General features: G+C 41.3%; 1 protein-coding gene across 11 annotated transcripts in view; it reads left to right on the plus strand.

Moving 5' to 3' along the window:
• Window positions 1-22,231, plus strand: part of RTKN2 (rhotekin 2) — a 190,883-nt gene that overhangs the window by 32,165 nt on the left and 136,487 nt on the right. For 9 of the 11 annotated variants that reach the window (XR_006168747.1, XM_042818525.1, XM_042818516.1 and 6 more), the window contains one exon: window positions 1,517-1,630. The exons of the other annotated variants lie outside the window; for them this stretch is intronic. The gene's annotated coding sequence lies outside the window, so the exon portion shown is untranslated. The remainder of the gene's footprint in view (window positions 1-1,516; window positions 1,631-22,231) is intronic. 11 annotated transcript variants of the gene reach the window in all.

Genomic DNA, 22,231 nt, shown 5'->3' on the forward strand with positions numbered 1-22,231 from the left:
TGAAGCATGTGGTACGTAACTCACTGATCTCAGCAGCACAAAGACTGCATGGTTTGTTAGATCGGCTGCTACAGCACAGTTTAGCTCTCCATTCCAGTGTCATTTCTGGATCTATTCTTAAAGACCTTCACTCTGAACCTTCTGCAGTTAACTGCTCCTGGTTCTTCACTATCAACTTTTTGAAAGAATTCCTTGTGAGTGTGCTTTCACATGTCAGGTATTAGTTGTCATGCTTTTCTTGATGTTCCTGTGGTGTTTGGAGGCACAGTATACCACTGTATACCACTCTGTCACTGTCATTGTTACCCAGCATTCAGTCACATCTCGGTCAGTTCATCCACAGAAGCTGCAGAGACTGGTGACATCAAGGCTGTATATATTCTTACTGCTTAGCATTTTCTAGTCTTATTTGCCTCCTTGGTCATATTTTGATCATACAAGTTCAGGAGAAGGAGAATGGTGCAATTAAATGAGGTCAAGATTAATCTCTTGAAATCTGTACTAAGAATAACCACTACCCTCCTAGAACAGGAGCAGAAAATAGCAGCTTTGGTCACTTTGTATGATGATGATTGCAATAAGAATGGGAAATAGTACGCTTCCCTCATGTCTCTTGCAGCCTCTAGAGTCAATGAGTGATCATTTTTGTCCCTTCTCAGATTGAGGAGTGAATGACTAATGTCATTGTGACTGCTGCCATCTAATTTCTGCAAAAGAATTCTCTGGTAATTCTCATGATTGGCATCATTTCCCATCATGTGCAAGTTGTTGGATAGAAAAGACCTTCTGTACTGTCATGGTATGAAGAAGATATAGAAGTCCTGGGTTTCTAGAGCAATTCAATGTATATGAAGCATGTATGAATCAGTATTCTGGTCTTCTTACACAGCAACTCATGATGACTGATCTATTTCTACAGTTGCTAATTATATTATGTTAAAAAATACTTGGTGTTGAAGTGACTTTTATGCAAAGTTTCTATGAAGTTGTGATTTAAGGACTTATAAGGAAGGTATTACTGAAATATTTTGCTTTGAGTCAATATGACCCATTTCAAAACAGTTTGTTGAGATAGATTGCAGCTTGTTGCTTAACACTAAGCCTAAATGATCTACCTGAACTGCTGGTGTTTTTGGGACAGGTGACTTTGTATTCTGATTATCTCTTACAGCCACCCCCAGCTCTCTATTACCTAACCAACAGTGTATTGCAGTCTGTATTCTTACCTACCGTACTGGTGGATCATGGGAAAAAGCTTGGTCAGAAAGCCTCATTCTGGCTGGATAAGACACACCTTTTGTCAAGTTGGGTTGAAACAGAATGTTCTGCCTTGGTTCAACTCATTGAAATGAAATGTTTCCATTCAGGAGTACCAAAACATTTCATTTTTTGTCAAATTGTGGAAATAAAATATTTTGGCACTTGCTAATGTCAGAGTTTGAAGGTGAGGGTGTGAATTTCTCAGTGTTGACAGGAGAATCCCCCCTTCCACATAACAGCAGATGTTCTTACACAGGACTGTTGGGGAGAGGTGGCATTCAAGTGATGAAGAAATAGGAGTCATTCATCAGTCTAGTGAGAAAGCAGCTCTGTGCTCACTTTGAAAGAGGCCAGTGCAAAAGATACCTAGGTAAGTAAAAATTACAAAACACTTAGAATAAAAACATTTGAAAGTCAACAGGGAAAAAATTACAGTAGTATCTTTGGGTGGTTAAGAGGGCAATGCAAATACAAATGTGAGAAATGTGTACAGAGCCTTAGCTTGCAGCATAGAACCATCTTAAATACTTAATTGGCTTGTTAGAAATTTGCAGGGGTAAGTCATAGGACTGGGGTACCAGCACAGCTCATTCTGGAAGGATGGGCTTGGAGAAATGTTTATAATATAATTGAAGGTTATCCATACTTCTTCTGAAGTTGATGAATAGATGTGACAGACCTAAATTAGAAAAAGAGCAGTCTCTTTGATGGGTGGGTGTAATTTAGGCCACTTCTCTGGGAGGAGTGAAAAGAAGTTCTTGAGCAGTTGGAAGTATGCACTTTATAGCCAAGCCTTGGTGGCAGTGGGCACTTCAGCTAGGTGATGGTTGGGAATGCAGCCTGGCAAATACCTCAGTGTACTAGTCTTGAAATACATTGAGGGCATTATGTATCACAGTGTAGAAGTTACTAGGAAGTTATTTAGTCTTGAGTTTTAGTAAGAATGGCTTGCCTGCATGTCTAAAGAGGGGAATGTTTTTAAAACTGAAAATTTACTTGAGAACACAATTTGTATTCCTTGACAGATGGTGGAATATATTGTCAGATTGTCTATACAGAATTAGATGGAAAGTAATAACAAATTTAATTGTTAGGAATAACTAATATTAAAATAATGAGATTTCCCAGTTTATTGGTTAGCTAGCTAAGGAAAAAAGAATGAGTGGTAGATAACAGTGGATATTCAACCCCACGGCTGGGGCTTGGGAACAAGATGATCTTTAAAGTCCCTTTCAAATCTAGTCACTTCATCACTCTATGATATCTTATAGACATTCTTCTTATCTCAACTTCTATCTGTTGATCTTTGTTATATTCTCTGACTAGATTACAAATTTAAATCTAGATAGTAAGACTGGGTAGTCTCCCTGAGTCAAAGTTGCCTGATTGGACAAATATCCTAATGAGGTGAAGAGGAAAGCAGACAAGGTTGGAGAACTAGAAAAAATTGCACAAGTAATAAAATCATGGTGCAGGTCACTTAAGGATAAAGTGGAATCTTCTTGACTGAACTTTTATAAGAACAAGTATGTCAGGTATTTTTCAGGTGCGCAGTGCAGGTCACTCCTAGGAAATGCATGGTTTTAATTGAGTAACACATCATGAGCTATATTTGTAAAGGTTATACAGCAGTTTCAAAAACAAAAGCATTTAAGAAAACCATGCCCTTCTGCAGACCACTGGCAAACAGAAGAAGAGCCAGAGTTCATCAATAGATGAGTCAGTGCTTCTATATCCTTCTCTGAGATACCCACATTAAATTCTTGCTGGCTTCAGCAGGAATTGTGGTCAGCCAGAAGAAGAGCGTGTTCTCTTGGCTCTGCTCTGGCCTAACTTTGATCTCACAAATTCATTGGCAATTTTTGGCAAGTAAAGAGACAAGGCTGTCCTAAACTGAGAAGATGCTTTAGCTATCCTCTTCCTTCTCCCCTCCCTTCCTTTTTCTTGCTTCTGCTTACCTTGTGGCCAGGGACTTTCTGTCCATTTTGTGACCACAAGGCTGGCCTGAATGCAAAGCCTTGCTTTATGAGCGACAGCCATAGAACTTCTTGCCTTTATTTCTCCATCTCTGCTTTCTTACAGAGGACTTTGCTCTTACTGCAGGGATGGCTCAATTGCTTGCAGGGTACAGTGTGATTTGCAAATTATGAAATTGCAGTAGTTTGATGTACTTTTATATTGATTTATACAAATGCCACTTTAATTGACTGCTTGGAATTGCAACTAGCAGTTCAGCAGCTGTTTCACAAGCCATACTTGCAGTAGGGGAACCTCAGGCAGATGGGTGAGATGAATGTTGAGAAGTGGGAATCAGCGTAGTCATCCCAAGAGAAATCATCCCCATTTGTGAGTCAAAGCCTTCAGTCTCTTGCCTGAGACGAAGGGAATCTCCCAAGGCAGCTTATTTTGCACAATCTTATCAACTGAGATCAAATATCATGGTATTAGTTCAACAGATACACGCAATAAATACACGCATACCTCACTCAAATTCACATTTAGCTCTAGCCAAAACACAACCCAAACCATGATCCAAATAGCCTCCTCCTCAGCCCACCTTCGTTGCAGTTCTGTTTCAGTGGCAAATGCAGCACAGAGAAGACTGCCTGAACGCTTAATTCAGAAATTTACTGTTTAAGGCATTACTTGTATGAACACCAGCGTAACACATAGAATACCAATGCCCTTAATTTAGTAGTTTTGTCTGAGTCATTTTCACTGCGTGGGAGGGCTGTGAAGACACTCCACCGAGTGGAGAAACTTGCTGGTGCTGTCTGTCCAATGAGATTATTTTTTAAAAAAGTCAACATAACAGAACCACAGATCTGTTTGTGAGTAAAATGCAATTTTGTTGCAGACTTCGGTACAGGAAAGGGGTGGTGATGCTCTCCACCCACTTCAAAAGCTGAAGTCAAGCTTAACTGATATGTATCTGATGCTGAAATAGGTACTGAATTTTTCATGACAGCAACACACAGACACAGGTAAACACTCCGGCTGCGTGATTTGAAGGGGCATAATGTGGTGTAATCCCCAGATTGGTCTGTGCAATTCCATCTTATTTTCAGATATAGCAATAGCATCTGAGTTGTTACCCACCAACGGCCAAAAGCTATTCCTGGGTTTATTCACAGGGTGAAATTTTGTCCTACTGAAGAAAAGGTAACTTTTGCCACAGAAATTGTTCGCTAGGGCTAGGAATATACACAAAAATTTTTAAAGTAGATACAGGTGAAAGCAATTAAGTTTGGGAGAGAAAGAGGCACTGAGACTTCTGAGCTGCCAACATTCACCTTTCTATCAATCTGCAGTTTGTTCTTACTCAGTTAGCTTCTCTTCTTAAATGCAGCTGACTTCAAGTTAATATGAATGTAGTATTTCCATTTTCCTGGGCAAAGTTTTCTAGGACCCCACTGAATAAAACTGTCCCTCTCCTCAAGTGAAAACCTAACTTCACTGTGCCTGAATTTAAGAATCCATCACAATTTTTCTTTGAATAAGAATTCCAACTCAACCTCTGCACTCTGTGTTTGGAGTGGACCCTTCACCAAGCAGAGATTAAGCATGTTTTTCATGTGCTGTACACTGCCTTCTGGCAACCATGGCAAATATGTAAACATGCTGGGCCTTGATGCTATGGCCCTGGTTCTTGTGAGCAGTGCCACTGAGTTCAATGCTCTGCTCACACTAACTGCAGAATCAGTCGTGTGTTCCATGTCAGTGAGATGAACTCTGTTCCTACAGAAACTCCAGTAAAATCAGAAGTTTGTTAATAGAAAAAACAAACAAAACAACTAGTTAGCTGTTATCACAAATGGAGCAAAATGCCAAATACAATCCTGCTGTTCTATTTGTTCCTGTACAGACATTTAGCTGCCAGGAAGACCAGTCTTATAAATGTGGAATTATATCCATGGTAACATGCAAGCCATGTTTAACTTTGCAGCATGGTAAAAGGTACATTAGAAGAAAAAAATCTGTTTTACTGTTGAGAATAGCAATTACGACTTTTAAGGTAGTTATTTTGACTCTTGGGAATTGACTTGTGAGGGTAAGAGCCAGAGGCACAACCCCTTCCACAAAGCACTTGACATTGCTAGACATGCTACAAGGTATTATTGCTTAAATACAGCCTATATTTTCATTATCCAGATTCTTTTTACTAAAAAGATGTGACAGGTTATGATATTGGACTGTAGCGAAGTCCCAGCTGTGCTATTCTACTGTTTAGATGCAGCGGTGCTGGGGCTATGCAGCTATCATGTAGATACCCTTTATGTTAAGTGTTGGACTCAAGGACCTTGCTTTGTGATACAGCAGTATTCTGGGATTATAAGCACTCAGGCACTTTTGTGCTGGAAATCAGATGTTTCTTACAGAGGCAGGCAAGCAGCTGGAGTAGGGAGTAGACTGAACTGGGATCTGGGCAGGAGCACATTGGGAGAAGTAACTGTTAGATCCCAACTTGGAGCAAAAACTGAAGCTGAAAACTACAGATGGTTTTCGTGTATGTATGATAATGTCAAACCCAAAAAAAGGGAGTTTTCACACTCTCTTGTCTGTTTAGTGCACAGTGAAAATTATATGCTAGAAAATGGAGCCCTGTGTCTATACAATATCGTGTCAGGCTCAATGGAAATTGGGTTTGACAGCTTTTCTGTAGGCCAGGCCTCTGGAGCCTTGAGCTCTATTTGCCATGGAGAAGAGCGAGGGAAAGAGAGCAATCGCAGTGGGATCTGTCCTCCATGCTTTTTATCTATTAGCCCCTACATGGTGATGCCACCCTTAGTCAATTGTTGTGCTAGGACTGACTTCTCAAAAACAGGAATTTCCTCTCTAGAGGCAGCAGAAGAGCCCATGCTGGAAGTGAGAGAGGTGCTGGAGGCCACAGTTACAGCAGCTAAATCCCACAAAGCATGCTGGAGAGGAACAGGATATTCTGGTAGCTACTGTCTTGTGCATGTCATGAAGCAAATGGGCTGGTGGGTACAGTAGTCTGGCTGCCTGGCTCTGAAAAGAGGGCAACATCTTTATGGAATATTCATGTTTTTGCTATCTTCCCTCATGTGTTCTTCAGTGTTCTGTTTTTGTGTTTTTTTTCTTGTTTGGTTGGGTTTTTTTTTTTTGTTTTTTGTTTTTCTTTTTTCTTTGAGCTTCACAGAGGTAAAGTAAAGATGATACAAGGTCACTTCATGCAGAAGTTTATGAACGTATGTACTGGCCCATACCTCTCATAATAGACAAGTGGAGATAGTTTACCAGCACAACCTGCCCCTTACTTGATTAAAGTAATTTTTTTTCCATTTTTAACTAACAGTCGACACAGGTGTATCAGGAGGAACTCAGACTTACCTTTCTCCAACTGGACAAGGAGGTTTGGGTTGTGCTGTGCTTTCTCTGCTTCTGTAAAGTGGACACAGACCATGTCTTTCAGCATAGTGCCTCAATTACTGAAGTGACTGTTTTTACTCTGGGGAATATGGAGAGAGTCTGAGGTGCCTTGCTGCTAAATTCTCTTCTACTACCTTTGAAATGCTTATTTTCAGATGCATAAATTGGTGCCTGAGGTATCTAATTTTGAGAAGATAATAGTCTTTCTTTATGAGAAGTTTCTTGAAAGGGTCTTAGAAATTATTTTGGATAAAAATTTGGATTTTACCTGTGGTGGTGGTGACCCATGTGGGAGATGCATGAGTTCAATCTGTAGAGGGGTCATTGCAAGGTGTATTTGTTGTATCAACCCTGTGGGTACTTTGGCCTTTACTCTAGATCTTAGGCCTAGTCATGCCATACTTCTTTTGCAGGATGATAATATCTTTAGGTCTGTTTGATGGGTTCTTCCTGCTTTCATGAGGGGAGGTGTGTAGGAGAAGGTGGCCAGATGTGTCACTGGTGTAGCAACCTTTCACTCATGGAGGCTCACTGGCAGTTTGTGCTGGCAACAGCCTCCAGCACTTGAGGCATCTATTTTGGCAAAAGTGTTCTTGCTTCTTTTTACTATTGCAGGACCTGCAGAAAAGAAACAAAACCTGAAGAAGCCTAGCTTGCGTGGGGGTACAGTGTTAACCATGGGCTTTCTGCCTTCATATTCTGGTGTACATAGCCATGCCTGCGGATGTCATCTGTGTCCATGTAGCAAGGATGTTGTTCTTTCCCATGTTTTCTTTCTGGGATGGGAAGTCTCATTAAAGAGGTCCTGGAGCACTTGCTAGGAGAACTGTGGCACCTATGTGGACACACTGTGACTGAAAGACCCCATTCACTTAAATACTTTGCCATAACCTTGGCAGACCTCAGAGAAAACCTAGAGCACTTGGGTCATGACCCCAGACCAAATGCCTCTGTGGAGAGTCTTGAGAGGAACTTAATAGGGTTTTCCTTGTTCCACTGTTAAGTGCCTGCTGGTGGGTTGCTCTGTTGTACAGACAAAAGGACCCGCTGAAAGGCTATTTTTCCATGAGGTTAACTTAAACTTACTGATGACAACCTTAGTGGGTGGCTATTGAACCAAGAGCGTCAAAAGCCACCATCTAAAATGACCTTTAGGCTGTTTACTCAAAGCAGTAACAGACTCGCCCCCGACTTCCTGATAGGGGCTATCACTTATCAAGAAATAAGAGCAAGTGGCTAGATATGGAAATGGCTGTGGGAGTGAGCCTAATTGAAAACATGCAGTATCATACAGAAGAAAAATTAATACTCCACTAACCTTTACCTTTTCTGTGGAATATTTATGTTAAAACTAAACCAGGAGAACTACCAGGAATTGGGAAAAAGAACTAAATGTATTCATGTATGTATGTATATATTCAAAACAAATAGAAAATCTTTTCTTGGGCAGACAAATGTATATAATTTAACTCAAATATCTCCTCCTAAGGCTGTGCCACATACTCTGTGATCCTTTTTCCAAACTATTCAGAAATCAGTGATTTTCAACTCATTTAAATAAAACATTTTTTGAAAGAGGTATGATGTAAGCTAAGTAGTTAAGCAGACAATAAAAACCAAGTAACTCAGTAGTTAGAAATACAGAAAACTAAATACTATGCAGAAGTTGATGAGACTGGTTTCCATTCTAATTTAGAAAGCTGACTTAGGCTCTTACTTATGGTTATATAGAAACCTTTTCTTAAGACAAATATATATTTAATAGATGCTTTAAATACATGTGAAAAAGTGCCTGGAATTTCAGTGGCTTTACCTCAGTAATCTATATTGTAGCATTTCACCATCTCAAAATAAGCTTGTTTTTAGTTAATGTTCACCTGTTGCTTTATTTTTTTTCCAAGTAGTTGTTTTCTTTTTTTTTTTCTTTCTTTCTTTCTTTTTTTTTTTTTCTGTTTATTTGAGTCAGAAAAGCAGCACTATATAATCCCGTTTTTGTATTTGCAAAAATATGTCTAGACTGAGTAGCACAAGGGTAGTCATCCTGGAAGGTTTTAGTAAGATCCCTCTCCACTTGGTATATACACGTCACATAAGTAAGTAGTGAAACTGAAAGTTTCACATGTGATACAACTCCTAGTAATAAGCTGTTGCAACTGGTTTTCGTTTGTTTGTTTGTTTGTTTTTAAGGAAAAGAAACACTATCATTTGGCAGTATTTCCTATCAAACCTCAGACGCTGACCTGCCATGTAGGTATATACCTTGGCTGCAAAATGACAGGACTGAACTAAGGATTTTTATGTTTACTCTTCCACCTAGCACCCTCTGCTCCTGCCCCCTTCCCTGTGTCAGGTAGTCTCTAAAGGCATTGATGGGACACAAAGTGAAGGGATACAGAGCTGAGCACAGACAGATAAACAGACACATAGTGCTGACTAGATCTCATCTTTTTAGGAACGTAGCCTGAAAATACTTAGGTATTTAGAATGGATTGGGAATACTTTATTTCCTGTGAAAAAAGGCAGATTTTTTAGGGGAAAAAGAGCAAGGTGAAAGTGATTAGTTCCCACTTCTCATTCATATAATTGTTAAGTCTTCTAGGTGAAAACCCATTCTCTTTCCCGTAGTGGGGATGTCTCTGCCAATGGCAGGTGAGTTGGCACAAGGTGATCTCTGAGTTCTCTTTCAACCCAAACCTTCCTATAATTTTTCCTTAAACAGTATTTTTCCTTAAAAAGTATTTTTTTAATGTGAAGGATAGCTTTCTGTCTTCCTGCACTGCTGTGATACATCATGGGAACCTCTGGCAATAATGCATGGAATTGAAGTCCAGATGCAGGAATTGGTCTGCAAAAGATGTAACATGCAGGCCGTAACTCGAGTAAGTCACTGGAATGTTGAAATGTTTATCAGATTTTGGAAATTTCTGCGCCATTTTTTAGGCAAAGCAGGCAGTTGAGGTGAAAAGGGCCGTTTTGGTAGGAACCCAGCATTTCACTAAAACCAGTTCTCTACTGCACACCATTCCAAAATCCATTCTATTCATAGCATTCCAAAACAGCCTTGCCATGTTGTTAGAAGATTTTTAGGTAACAAATTGTTCAACCTATCTGTGTCCTATGTTGGCCACACCAGTTGTGCATGTCTTTGAAGTTCCTTGAGATAGATAAATGTGAAGACTCCCCAGCTGCTGAAAAGGAAGTCTTCTAGAGCCAGGAGAAAGAAATATCCTGGGGACAAATATGTTTCTGAAGCACCATTCATGTCCTGAGGAGAGGTACCTGTACCTACTACTGCAGAAAGCCACTGTGCTTCTGCACAGAGGCTGTGCTGTTTCAGAGAGGAACATTTGTCTTGCTCTCCTATTAAAATGGATCCTCTTTTGCATATTTTGTGTTTTAAAAGGAAGCACGAGGTCACAATCGAACTCTTCCTGACAAGATCCAAATCCTTATTATCTACTGACAAAACATAGGAAGAGCCCTCAAAGGATTCAGCTCTTCCTGCTATGTTTCCAAATCACTGGCGGGATGCTCAACCTTTTTACTGTCAAAGCCAGAATGTTTCTTGCCCAATTTCAGTAGGGTAAGAGGGGAATCCCCTATCCAAAGCCCTGTGGTTAAAGCACCTCCTGTGGAGGTGAGAGACATAGGTTTGACCTGATGAATATATAAACTCTGCTTCCTATCGTGAGTATGCTAATTACTAGACTGTGATATGAGAAGCAGTGTAATCAGTATCAAATCAATTACTCAAACTGGGTTTTAAAAGAAAGTGACCACAGCCAAGTTTGAAAGGCCAACCAGCGATTGGTCAGGATGCTCATAGCTGCAATGCCTCTAGCATGGCAGGTAGTCAGGCTGTCTGAATTCAGGTTTCATTTGAGTGTGAGTTCAGTCAAGTTTCTGAGGCTGTGGAATATTCTGGGCATTGATGGGGAATACGGACTGAAATAGGGTTGCTAGAGGGAGTGGACATTGTAGAACCTGGTGGGGAGGCAAAGGGGAAGACTTTTCTAACCAAAGTTCTGAACATAATATCCTCCAAATGCTGAAATATAATGCCACATGCCACTGTAAGAGTTTTTGAATATTTTATAATGAGACCTCTGTTGAATTAGATGGACACTGTGTTCACCATCTGATGGTAAGATTTCCCCACCATTTCTGAATGTGACTTGAAGTGAATGGAACTTTACTCATGGTTAAAGGTTTTTTTTTCTTTGTTTTGTTTTGGGTTTTTTAATGCAATAAGAATCTTGTTAGATTGGGATTTTTAACAGTGTTATTTTGTCTCTTCAAGTCTCTTCAGATAAGGTTTTCTTGTATTCTGAAATGATGTGGCAGAAGGCAAAAAATAATCTTGTGACTCATTAGGAAATAAACAGAGGCATAATTGCCATCTGTGTTTCAGTCCATTTAATCTTTTCTCTCTCCAGTCATGGAAAAAAGTTCATGAAAAAGTTGAGGTCTGGTTTTGTGATATTTTTTCAGAGAAGCTGGCTTAAAAAATTACAGAAAAGAAAGGAAAAAAAAAAAAAACAACCAACAATGCTGGCTCTATACATTATATTAGACAAAATGGATTAAATTTCTGACACCCTACTCATCAAATTCTGACCTTGATATGACCCCATTGGCTTTTTACTGTTTGATGTTCTCAAACGATTTGGTGCCACTTTTCCTTTGTAGTGCAGTTAATTTTGAGTGTTAGGTAGAGATCAATAGTCATAGCTTGAAATTGGCACCTTTGGAGGAAAAATATGTTGTGTGGCAGTAACATAGATTTGATAGTACTTCAGTTAAGAAAATGGTGTACTCTTTCATTATTGTTTTCAATGACAGTATCCAGAGTGTTATTTCATTCTCCTACCAAGATTCTGACAGTCTCTTGTAATATCTTATCTATCAAAGAGTTTTCATTCTTCTCCTTTCATGCTTGGCTTCTGAAGTGGAACTTTATTTAAAAGGACCCTGAAATTAGAAAGAATGGCCATGGCACTTCTGCTATCAAGTTGGTCAGTAAGAAATAAACCCCCTTACTTCAGACTTATGTATGGCCTCCCATTTGCCCACACTGAAATCTCATTTTATGTGTTTGCCATACTAGAAATGCTTAGCTACCAGGAAGGAGGCAGTGGGCTGCTGGATAGAGTCTACTCTTCTCACAGGTACCTGGGTTTTGCATAAAAAGGATGAATGAGAATGTCATCTCTGCCTTTGTCCGTATGAAAGTGCCCTGTGCCTTGCTTTTGATCCATTGCTGCACGGGGAGGAGGGCCGCCCTTTGCAGAGAAAGGTTGTTCCTACCCAATGGCTTGCAGTACATGGCTGGGCCTTGGATTTGTGGGAACCTGCTCCTTTTTATGGAACCTCACCCCAGAACACTCAGTACTGTGGAGGTGGGACAAAGTTCCTCTTCAGGTGAACAACCAAACAGGTGCTGAAGAGTTTGGGGAGTTCTAAACACACTGCTAAAATCCTGCCACCGGAGCAAGTGTGTCCTTTCTTCTGTGTAACTTTGAATATCCTCACTAGTTTCATCAAAATTTGACAGAAGGATGGAAATACCTTTCTGACCAATATCAGTGAATTAGGTGCTTGCAGGTAGGAAAGAACATGCAGATAGGCCCAGGAGAAGAGTGACTGTGAAGAGAGATGTCATGACACTCTCAATTGCAGGGAAATGTCAGTCCCGGCTTGTGCCCCCTTGGTACCAAGGAATCCAGCTTCTGGACGCAGCTGAATAAGGAACCTGGCTGCAGTGGTTATCTGCTCCTGGAGCTATTAGATTCATTGTCATGTATTTCCTAGGAAAATTGTGGGTATGTCTGTTTTACCAGTTACTCAAAAAACATTCTGCTGATTTCCCAAAAAGCAGTTTTGTTCAAGTTTGCTTGTCAGCTGCTTTCTAGGGAGCATTTTAAAAGCTAAGCATGAACAATTTCGGATCAGCAAATACTTTAGTTCCCTTTTTACTTGGAGTCAATGACAAAAGTTACCTGAATGTGTTTTTGATTTGTGATGATGGTAAAACAGGGAAAGTGGAATTGTTTCAAGACTTATTTTCCTATGCATTAATTACCAGTTAAATAATGCAGTGTTATCTGGACAGTTGCTCCTTTCATACTTGCAGCCTTTTAACTGATGCTGGGTAACAGAGACAAGCTTCCTCTCTGCTGGGAAATAGTCTCTACTATTCAGATTCCTGATTCAGAGGAAATCTAACCAACAAAAAACCTCATCAAAGTGACCACCAGCAGTCATGGCACGTGGAGCTACTTTTCTTAATGATTCATTTAGTCTCCTTTGCCTACAGCCAGATTTAAATAGCAGCTGAGGGGAAAGTTGTCAACTACAGTAATGTGATGCTCTGTAGGAGCAAGTGCTGGCTGTAGCAGTGGCTGGACAGGAAGACTCATGCTGTAAGCTCTTTCACTCAACTGAGGCTTATGGCTGCTGACAGTATTTGTTCCAGTCGGTTTTTTTGAGTCTGTTACTGTCATAACTCCACTCATTTGTGGCTGTGATCTTGGGAAACAAATGCAATTATTAAAAATGACCACAATCATAGTAAATGGCTTTAAACTGGAAAAGGGTAGATTTAGACTATATATTAGGAAGAAATTCTTTACTGTGAGGGTGGTGAGACACTGGAACAGGTTGCCCAGAGAAGCTCTGGGTGTCCCTTCCCTGGAGACATTCAAGGCCAGGCTGGATGGGGCTTTGAGCAACCTGGTCTAGAGAGAGGTGTCCCTGCCTATAGCAGGGGGGTGGAACTGGATTATTTGGAAGGTCCCTTCCAACCCAAACCATTCCACGGTTCTGTGATTTGATACAATTTACTAATATGTGCTTCTTGAGTAATCCAAGAGGATTTTGAGAGCTGTTCTTTTAGGAGTGTTCAGCTTATTACAGCAGTTGGAAATGAAAGAAGAGTCTTATCAAGTGAGCCCTTTCTAGAGGCACAGCTCTTTCTTATCCCATTCTGCAGAAAGGAATTATCAGTTTCTGCTTTTCTCCCTTGACTCCTCAGGCTGTTTACTTGAGAACCAAGTGCCCAAGCCAGCAATCATTTTTATACCTCGGAAGCAAGCGTGCCTCTTTTAATACCATCTTTGTTCATAGCGACTCTGTTCTCCAAGTCATAATACCTAAATCTTACTGGGGAGGAGAGTGCACAATATACAAAGTAATGGCTGGGATGGCGTGCAGGATCTTTGGGTGTAAATCACTGCCACTCCAAGAAATTCAACAGAGCACTGTTCAGTTACAGTCACTGCCCCAAGTTACTAGCAATGAAGTCTCTGGTGCTGAAGAGTACCAAGAGAGACTTCCAAAATGCAAGATTGTCTTATTTTGAAAAGAAACGTGCCATGTCACTATCAGTTCTTGCTAGCCAGCAATCAGAAGTCAACAAATCACAAAATCTGAATGCAAAAGTGGACTGCTGAGAAAATGATAGGGCAGCCAGATCCATCTCCAACTGATTCCTGAATCTTTGAGAAGATACCTCAGCAAGGATGGCTGTGCATGGAAGCAGCTGTGGCAGCTACACCATGTTGCTTTTCATAAAGTGAGGAACTTTGTAATGGGGACAGACTCTGAAGGTGATACTGTTTTTCTTTCTTTATTATTGAGTCTTTGGAGAGCACGTGGGAAAGAAATATTTCTCCATTATTTTCTGGTTCTTTAGCAGTGGAGCAATGGCTGAACAGTAGGACAATGGATAATGAGAAGGGATGTTGTAGGTACCCAGGCCTCACACCTTTACATCTCTGAGGTCTAAAGACATGCAAGAGAGTCAGACCTTGTTCTAAGGAGCTTTATGCTATTGTTCTGCTAGAAAATACTTGGTGTACTGCTTTCCTGACATTTATTGCCTCCTGAAGGCAGTTGCATTTAGCATGCTTTTCTTCTAGCCCCAGCCTTCAGACAGGAAAGCCTGGGCTTATCAAAGCAATGTTGTCTGGGTGTGACCTGCATTAAATCTGCAGCTGCCTGGAGAAGTTTTCCCTGAAGGGAATCTGACATATCAGCTTCTCAGATGTGTGGCTGGAGTTTGTACATCATCTCATACAGGGGAGTGCATGTCTGTACCCCACTTCAAGTGGAAGGGCTGAAAGCAAGTTCTCTGCAAGGGTTTGTCTTTGTTACATTAATCATGTAATCAATGAGTTCATGATTAAGAAATCATTCTAACAGACAAAGCATCAGTGGTGCTGCACACCGGCCATTACCACTGGCATCAATGGCAGCTGCAGGTGCTGAGTATCACAGTTGTACATGGGAGTCTGTGTTTGGCCCGGGCCTCACCTCCTGCCAGGAGGGGCTTAGTGCATTTCCTGCTCTGGAGCCTGACGTTCATACCTGGCAGATCAAGCTGCACTTAGACCCAAGCTGCTCCTCTTGGCTGGAATTTTTTAATTAGTGAAATAAAGTTATCACACTGCTTTAAATCCAGTTTAACAGCAGGAAGAAAGGTTTAGCGAAAGCAAACCTTTAATAAAGCTTCATTTATTTTAACTACAATTCTCACCATCCCCTGAAGGTCATGTAGGTAGGCCAGCTTCTTCATATACCCTCAGTGAGTGCCTGCAACTCATCCAGGGTTCCTGAGCAACTGCCTTTTTTCCCAAGTTTGGTTTTAGGCCTAAAATGAGATGCCAGCCTTCCCTCCTAATACCTATTAAATGTGTTTTGAGAAGCAGTTCCACTGTAGCTGCTTCTGCTCCTCTTGTTTACACTTTTCCTGACTGATATGTTTTGGTGCACCACCTATAAGTTATTTTAGAGCAGCTCCAAAGCTGTACCAGGGAGCATTCCCAGGCACTGGCACAAGCTACCAGAGGGATGTTTACAGCATCCTTGACTGTGCATTTAGGTGGTTCCACTGATTACCAAAACTGCAGGTAAATCAGTCCTTAAATTGTTCTGTACATTGCACCGTGCCAGTGAAGGCAGGATTCAGTCACAGGGTTCAGCAGGAGCAAACAGATTGCTGAGCAGGTGAATGGAAGAGTAATCACTGGAAAACTTAAAGTTGAAATTTGATTTCCTTGCTAAATCTGGAGATGCATGGGTGCACTGTTCAGGGATGGGATCTGTGAGAGATCCCTGGTTTGCTGCTAGCTGTATAAAAGTGCTATTAATAGTGAATTATTTTTAGAAGGGAAGCTGATATATTGTAAAAGTGTCAGATGATGATGATATGGTAGTTAGTATTCATAATGTGTGTTTGCAGCCTAGATAATTAAGCACTTCTAGATTTGCCAGAAGTTTCAGGTACACTCTTTCTGCAACTTTTAGTGCAGGCAAAATACCTGGCAGTACTTAAATAATTGAATTTGAGCAGCAACTGCAAATTCAAAAGAAATGTCTCTTGCTTTATTACAAGGGACTACACATGTGTTAAAAGAGTTTGGTCTAGTACATGAAAGCCAGATGTAAAAATGCTGCCTCCAGCTAGCTCCATCCCTTGCCAGCTGTCTGCTGTAAGTGCCTTTCCTCCCTCCAACTTCTGCTCAACTATCAAGTGACTGCTCATCCTCTCACCTTTACAGGCCTTTATCATGCTCCCTGACTCCTGCCCACTGTAGCTTGGGTCAAACCCTCCATTTCCATCCCAAACAGTACTATTATTTGCCTGCTATGTGGCCGTATATGGGTAGCATTGTTGTATTCTTTGCATGATTGTCTACAGAATGGAGTACCTGAGTATTTGTGGATCTGGAAGGGACCATTTTTATATGCACCTAACTGGCATGTTTATAGAGTGAGAACAGTACGCTTAGAAGCTACAAAGCATCCATGATATTTTTTATCCGAGCTGTTTTGGTCTGGAACTGAATATGGTGGGAAACTGTTTTCCTCTATGGGTCAGGATTTCTCCCTTACATCTGTGTCTGTTGTACTTGGCAAATGACCAGAAGTCCCATAGTGGCTCAGTCAGGTGAACAGAGAGGAGCAGCCCAGCTGTACTTTCTAAACAAAATGGAGTACCCCCAGGTGGTGTTCTGGGGTGGAGGTTGTACCTGGCCACCCTCACTCAAGCTCCACCCTGAAGGTCTTCTGAGAAAAGAAGTGGGAAGAACAGACTGCAGGCATGACTGCTAGAAACCAGGGCTCTTAGATGGTAAAGGACCTATGGCAGGCTAGTGGCAGAGCTAGAAAGAGATCCTGTTGGCCTGATCACTTCTAATGGCATGACAATCTATTTGTGCAAGAAATCTAGGTAGTAACAAAAGTAAGTAGAGTTACAATGAATTAAATGTGTCCCAGAAGAAGGCAACTTCTGCTCCAGAATCCCGACAAACAAACAAACCAGAAAACAAACTCCATTGCCCAGAAAACTTGTTTATGATATGTGTTTGTGCCTGGAAATAGTCCAAAATTAAGTGACAAATGTTTGGAACTGGAGTAGATGAAATGATGCCATGCCTCATTTCTGAGCAATGGAAACCTGCGCCAGTTTGACCACATACTGCTTTGGTTCTGTCATGGCTCAGAATTTCCATGCTGAGTTTTAGCCTATGAGCAGCTACCACAGCCACATTTAAAAATCTCTCAAAGATCTTTAGAAGATGCTACTGATCTCCAAATGATAGCCTCTTAGATATTATTACTGAAACTTTCTGGAAGTAGCACAATCCAGGAGGGAGCGATTCATCCTTGGAGTAACCCCATTTACTCTAGCAGTTTGGCCCTGAGGGAGCAGGAGCACTTGATGTCTGACAGCAGCCCCAAATGTCAGTATTTCTCCCCTTGCTCATTTGCTTATTTGCTGTGGTAGATTTCATGCCGTTATAAGCTGTTTATGTACAGCCTGATCAAAGTACTTAATGACAGGGTTAATTTCTACGTATAATGAGAAAGTCAAGACAGGAGACAGGTACTGTATAATCAAATTTTTCATTTTGGAATTTATTTCTCTTCATGTAGAGCTTAGCTTTGATTTTTATTACCATTCACGTCTGCATTTACTATTCTTTCTAGTCTCTCCGAGGAGCTAAAGCTACAGCGGAAATAGCGAAGGCACCAAACTGTTCCAACAGCTCCCATAAAAGTATGATGATAAAGTAAAGAGAGTCTGTAACTTCTCAGCTACGAGAGCTCAAAGTGCAGTTCGGTTTGGAGGACAGTTCTTAATAAAAGTGCTCTGCTTCAAATAGTCTGCTGAGGCCACTTATCTGTTTATGATTCTGTAGGTATGTGCGAAGGCATGGATGTTTGTGTGCATGTGTACGCAGCCTTGGGAAGAGCCACAGATTTTGCTAAAATCCAGAGATCTTGCACTTAATGAAGTGTGTGTCTTCAGCAAGATTTTCCAGACATAAATGATTCCTCAAGGCGTCCCTTTGAAAGAACTGATTGTGAAAAAGAAGTTAGGAGCCCTCATTTCCCAAAGAACAGAAGTGAGACATGGAGAGTTTGATCTGCATCTGTCCTGTTTGTTTTGGTTTTAATTTTTCAGTGCGCTGAGCACTGTGGATATTTCTGGATGTTCAAAAACTTAGGGGTACAATGATGGAGGCCTTAGAAAATATTGCTCTCATTGCTGTAGCTAGCTTGAGGAATTATGCTGGAAGCGGAGACAAAATTAAACCTGGGCAAATCCAGCTCATTCTACATCCACTGTGTTCCTTTTTTTCAAGCACTCTATAAATTTTAGAGAAAAAGGGGTTTGGAAGTTCATGTGATCTTAAATTCTGTGAACCACTGTTAGGTAAGTTTCCATATAGCTGAGGTAGAAATCTTTCTTTGTGAAGAAGATGTGCACCTCTATTAGCACCACTGTGCAAGCTGTAGTTTGCAAATGTGGTGGGAGGCTTTGCTCATGCTAATTTGGGCTCAGTCATGCACCTTCTTTTCCTCTTTTACATGCAAATAGCAGCTGTGTCAGTCTCTGGGATGATTGCTTGTTCCTTCAACAGAGGTTCCAGTGCATACCTTAAACCAGTGCATTTGTGTGTGGGTAGAGGTATATCATGGTGGTACAGTAGCTGACAAGGAAAGATCTGCGATGGAGGTTGGAACAAGTTAGTGAAATGGAGAAGTTTTGGAAGATAATGAGCTCTTCTGGTGTGTTTTCATTTGTCAACCCCCCAAAAACAGGGAGTGGAATGGCAGAGGACTGAATAAAATGATGATCCATGATCCTGCCCCCGTCAAATAGAGGTGTCTTGATTGCCAGAGGGGTTCATTTCTTTCTTTTTCTTCATAGGGAGTCTCCCCATTTGAGTGCATCCTGGAATGCACCAAATTTACCCCTGATTCACCAGGTCTTTCAAATCCATAAGGAACAAAGGGCTTGTGGACTGTCTTGGTGCAAAGTACATACAGTAGTGATATAAATCTCCCCTCCTCAGCCTTATAGGGCTGCAACACCCTAGCAGCAAGTCAGCTGCTAGCCTTGAAGCAGAATGTTATTTTCTCTTCTGTTTTCAGCACTTGTGGCAGCAATTCTCTCCAGCCTTTCCTCCTCTTTATGGCATTAGCCACCTGAACATAGCCACTTAACGACTATGGCCTTTTCCTCTTCTGAAAGGCTATCCATGCTTTTGTGTCACAAAAGTCAATGAGAAATGAATTCAGAGAAAATCTTTTCAATGGCATCACTCTGGATACCACTGAACTTCAATACTGAAGATAATGGGCATCGATGCCCTGTGGGCTGAGTAGTTTAAGTGTTGTATGAAAAGGACCAGTTTAAAAGGGTATTTAAGGATTTCAGAGTTTCCAGGAATTAGGATAATAATGTTTTTCTAGAAAAGGCAGCTCAGAAGAATTTGCTGTCCCTGTAAAGTTCCCAGTTGACTCTGTAGGCTGCTTGTAACAAGGGTTCTCCAAAGGTGGCAGCTCACCTTTCAGAATGTCCAAGTTAGTGCTTTTTCTCCTTCAGAAAGGCTGCCATGAGTCATAGTGCCACAGCAACTCCGTGCACAGCTCCTGCCTTGTGGATCCCTGGCTTCCCTGCAGGCCATAACTGTGCTTCAGCTTCCTTCTGACCTGCTTTAGAGTTTTAAGTATATCCCTTCTGTGAGTGTGCAAATGAGGGCAGAGTCAGGGAAAGAAATGTGTGTGGATGCTTTAATGATGGTGATGGAGTAAAAGTGATTCCACCTTTGCATAGGGAAGGCACATACACCACTCTGTAATCTTTCCTTGGGTTTACGTGCAGAAAGAGGCCGTGACGTGTCAAGTTTCCACTGACTTCAGATTTGGCAACGCTAAATTGAGTGGGTAATGTATTGTGATACAACAGGAGGAAATCCTGCCCTAGCAATGACAGTGAACTTTGGTTTTGATTTTGAAGGTATTTTAGGATTTCAGTTATAAAAATTAGTGGCAATCCCCCATGCTGAAATAATCTAGTTATTTCCTGTCGAAGACAGGCTTTTAAACAACACGATACTAGAAAAAGTGCTTTTTAAGTGGAGCTTTTCCTATTGCTGAGGAGCATCTTGAGCTATTGACCCCACAAAGTAATGCATGCATGTAATAAATTTATTCTCTGTCTATTTAAAACTTCCTTGTAACAATGTGGGTGGATCTGGTTATGCTGTGCTCCACCGTAACAACAATTTATCCAAAGCAATTTGTTCCCTGGCCTAAATTTTGCAAAAGTATTCGGTCTTTAAAACATCTGAGAAAGGGAGATATTTGCACCTGACATGTTTGCAAGTAACTTAGATCAGGTTATTGATTGGTCCTGTGTATGTTGTTTTCCAGTGGGAGGATGAGATGGAGAGGCCAATCCGTTACTGCAGCTATCTACCACTGGAAAGCAATAGTGCTAATGATACAGGTTTTCAATAGCTGATTTATATTATCCTGCAGTCAATAAGAACTCATGCTTTTGTCACTGTATTGTTTAAAGCAATGCTTTTGAGGACTGCAGGCCCCAAATCTGACCCTCTGTAACAGATCTCCTGTGTTACAAGGAGGTGAAAATGTAAAAAGCCCATCAGTGCTTCAGAGTACAGTCTGGACCAGCTCTTGCTCACTGAGCAGTAGGTTCTGAGAGCTCTGAGCTGGTATGAGCTCGTTCCAGTGAGCGATTCCTGTAAAGCTGAACTATTGCTCCAGTGACTGCTCCCCCACACTGTGCCACCCCGAGGTGAAGGATGACTGAGTTCCAGTACCACCCCTGGGCAGAGATTGCACTTAAAATCTCAGTGACTGACTGCTAATTTAGTGGTGATTAATGAGAAATGTGTGTTGGTGGTTACAAGTGAGAGGCAGTAACTGGATCTCCCTTCCTCCTCCTAGTGATGTGAGTACTCTGGGCACCGCAGAGGAGCTTCCCACTGAATGCGGCACAGCTGCTGAGGAGAGCATGGCAACAGCAAGACATGGCATTCACTGAAGAAAGCACTCGACAAGCCATGTGAGAACTAGCGTGAGCAGCCAGCAGGCACAGCCCCATCCTCTCGGATGTGTTTGAACACGATATTTGCCACATCAGAGAGGACTGGCATAGCAGCTCAACTCAGTTAGGCTGGCAGCTGCTCTAGGGATGCTGTGGGAAAGGGTGCAGGAAAAGGTGGAGAGTAGTCCTTTCCAGGCTTGATTGTCCTGCATTCAGGAGGTTGTATGAGGAGCCCAGGGAACAGACTCAGCTTTCAGCTTGGGCTGGAAGTTATAGCTGGGTGGCAGAGCAAATCATGGGAAGGTGTGCGAGATGCAGCGGGAGGCACTGAGCCACTGTGGGCGGTCTCCCAGTCTGGCCCCTGTGCTGGACACTGGAGTGGTTCCCCACAACATGTGCGCAAGGGGAAAGGTTGTCTGCAAATGAGCTTTGCACTTGGAGATGAGAGCATAGCCTTAATGTGGAGGTTTGCACATTAAGATGCGCTGACCTGTTGGGACAGTTAATGTGCTTCTGGACTTGCACATAGCCTGTTTTCAGGGAAACATTTCATGCAGATTTGTAACATGCGATAGCTGCCAAGCATCTTTTACACAGTCACAGTCTAGTGACTGAAGGATCCACTAATTAAGAAGCCCTTAATTAGGCTTTTAAATGATAAACTGTAATAGCTCTAGTGCAGCTGTTGTAAACTATAGAGTAAATTATACCCAGTTGAAAGAGGCTTTAATTACATATTTATATAACAGACTTGAAGGACTTTGAAAGATAAAAGAATTTTTAGTGTCTGCAATTAAAGAAACAACAGAGTAACAATAGGGCTCTTAAACCAATGAAAGCAAGGAAATTCAAAATTAATCTGCAAAGTCACGCTGGTACTTTGTTTTATGCTCATGGCATTCTAATTTTTGGGGTTTGTTTTTGTTCTTTTTGTTTTCATAATGCATGAGACAAAGAAGTATTGTCAGTCAAGAGTTTAGGTCCCCTGCTCTCACTTTCCTAGCTTTCACAGGTCCATGCGCAACCTTAGTGATACTTCAGGAAACTTTCCTTGGTTTTGTTTTTGCAGAAATTCCAGCAAGATTATCAATTACTTTTTCTCCTTGCAGTCTGGTTTACAGAATGGTTTGTTGTACACATGCCTTTGTGAAGTCAGCAGGAGCCCAAAAATCAGTTTTACTGACCTTGAAGACCTTGTTCAGTCCAAACTTA

The sequence above is a fragment of the Centrocercus urophasianus genome, unplaced genomic scaffold, assembly GCF_019232065.1.
Source record: "Centrocercus urophasianus isolate 14NV4802_14NV808 unplaced genomic scaffold, USGS_Curo_1.0 seq_17, whole genome shotgun sequence".
NCBI classification, from domain to species: Eukaryota; Metazoa; Chordata; class Aves; order Galliformes; family Phasianidae; genus Centrocercus; species Centrocercus urophasianus.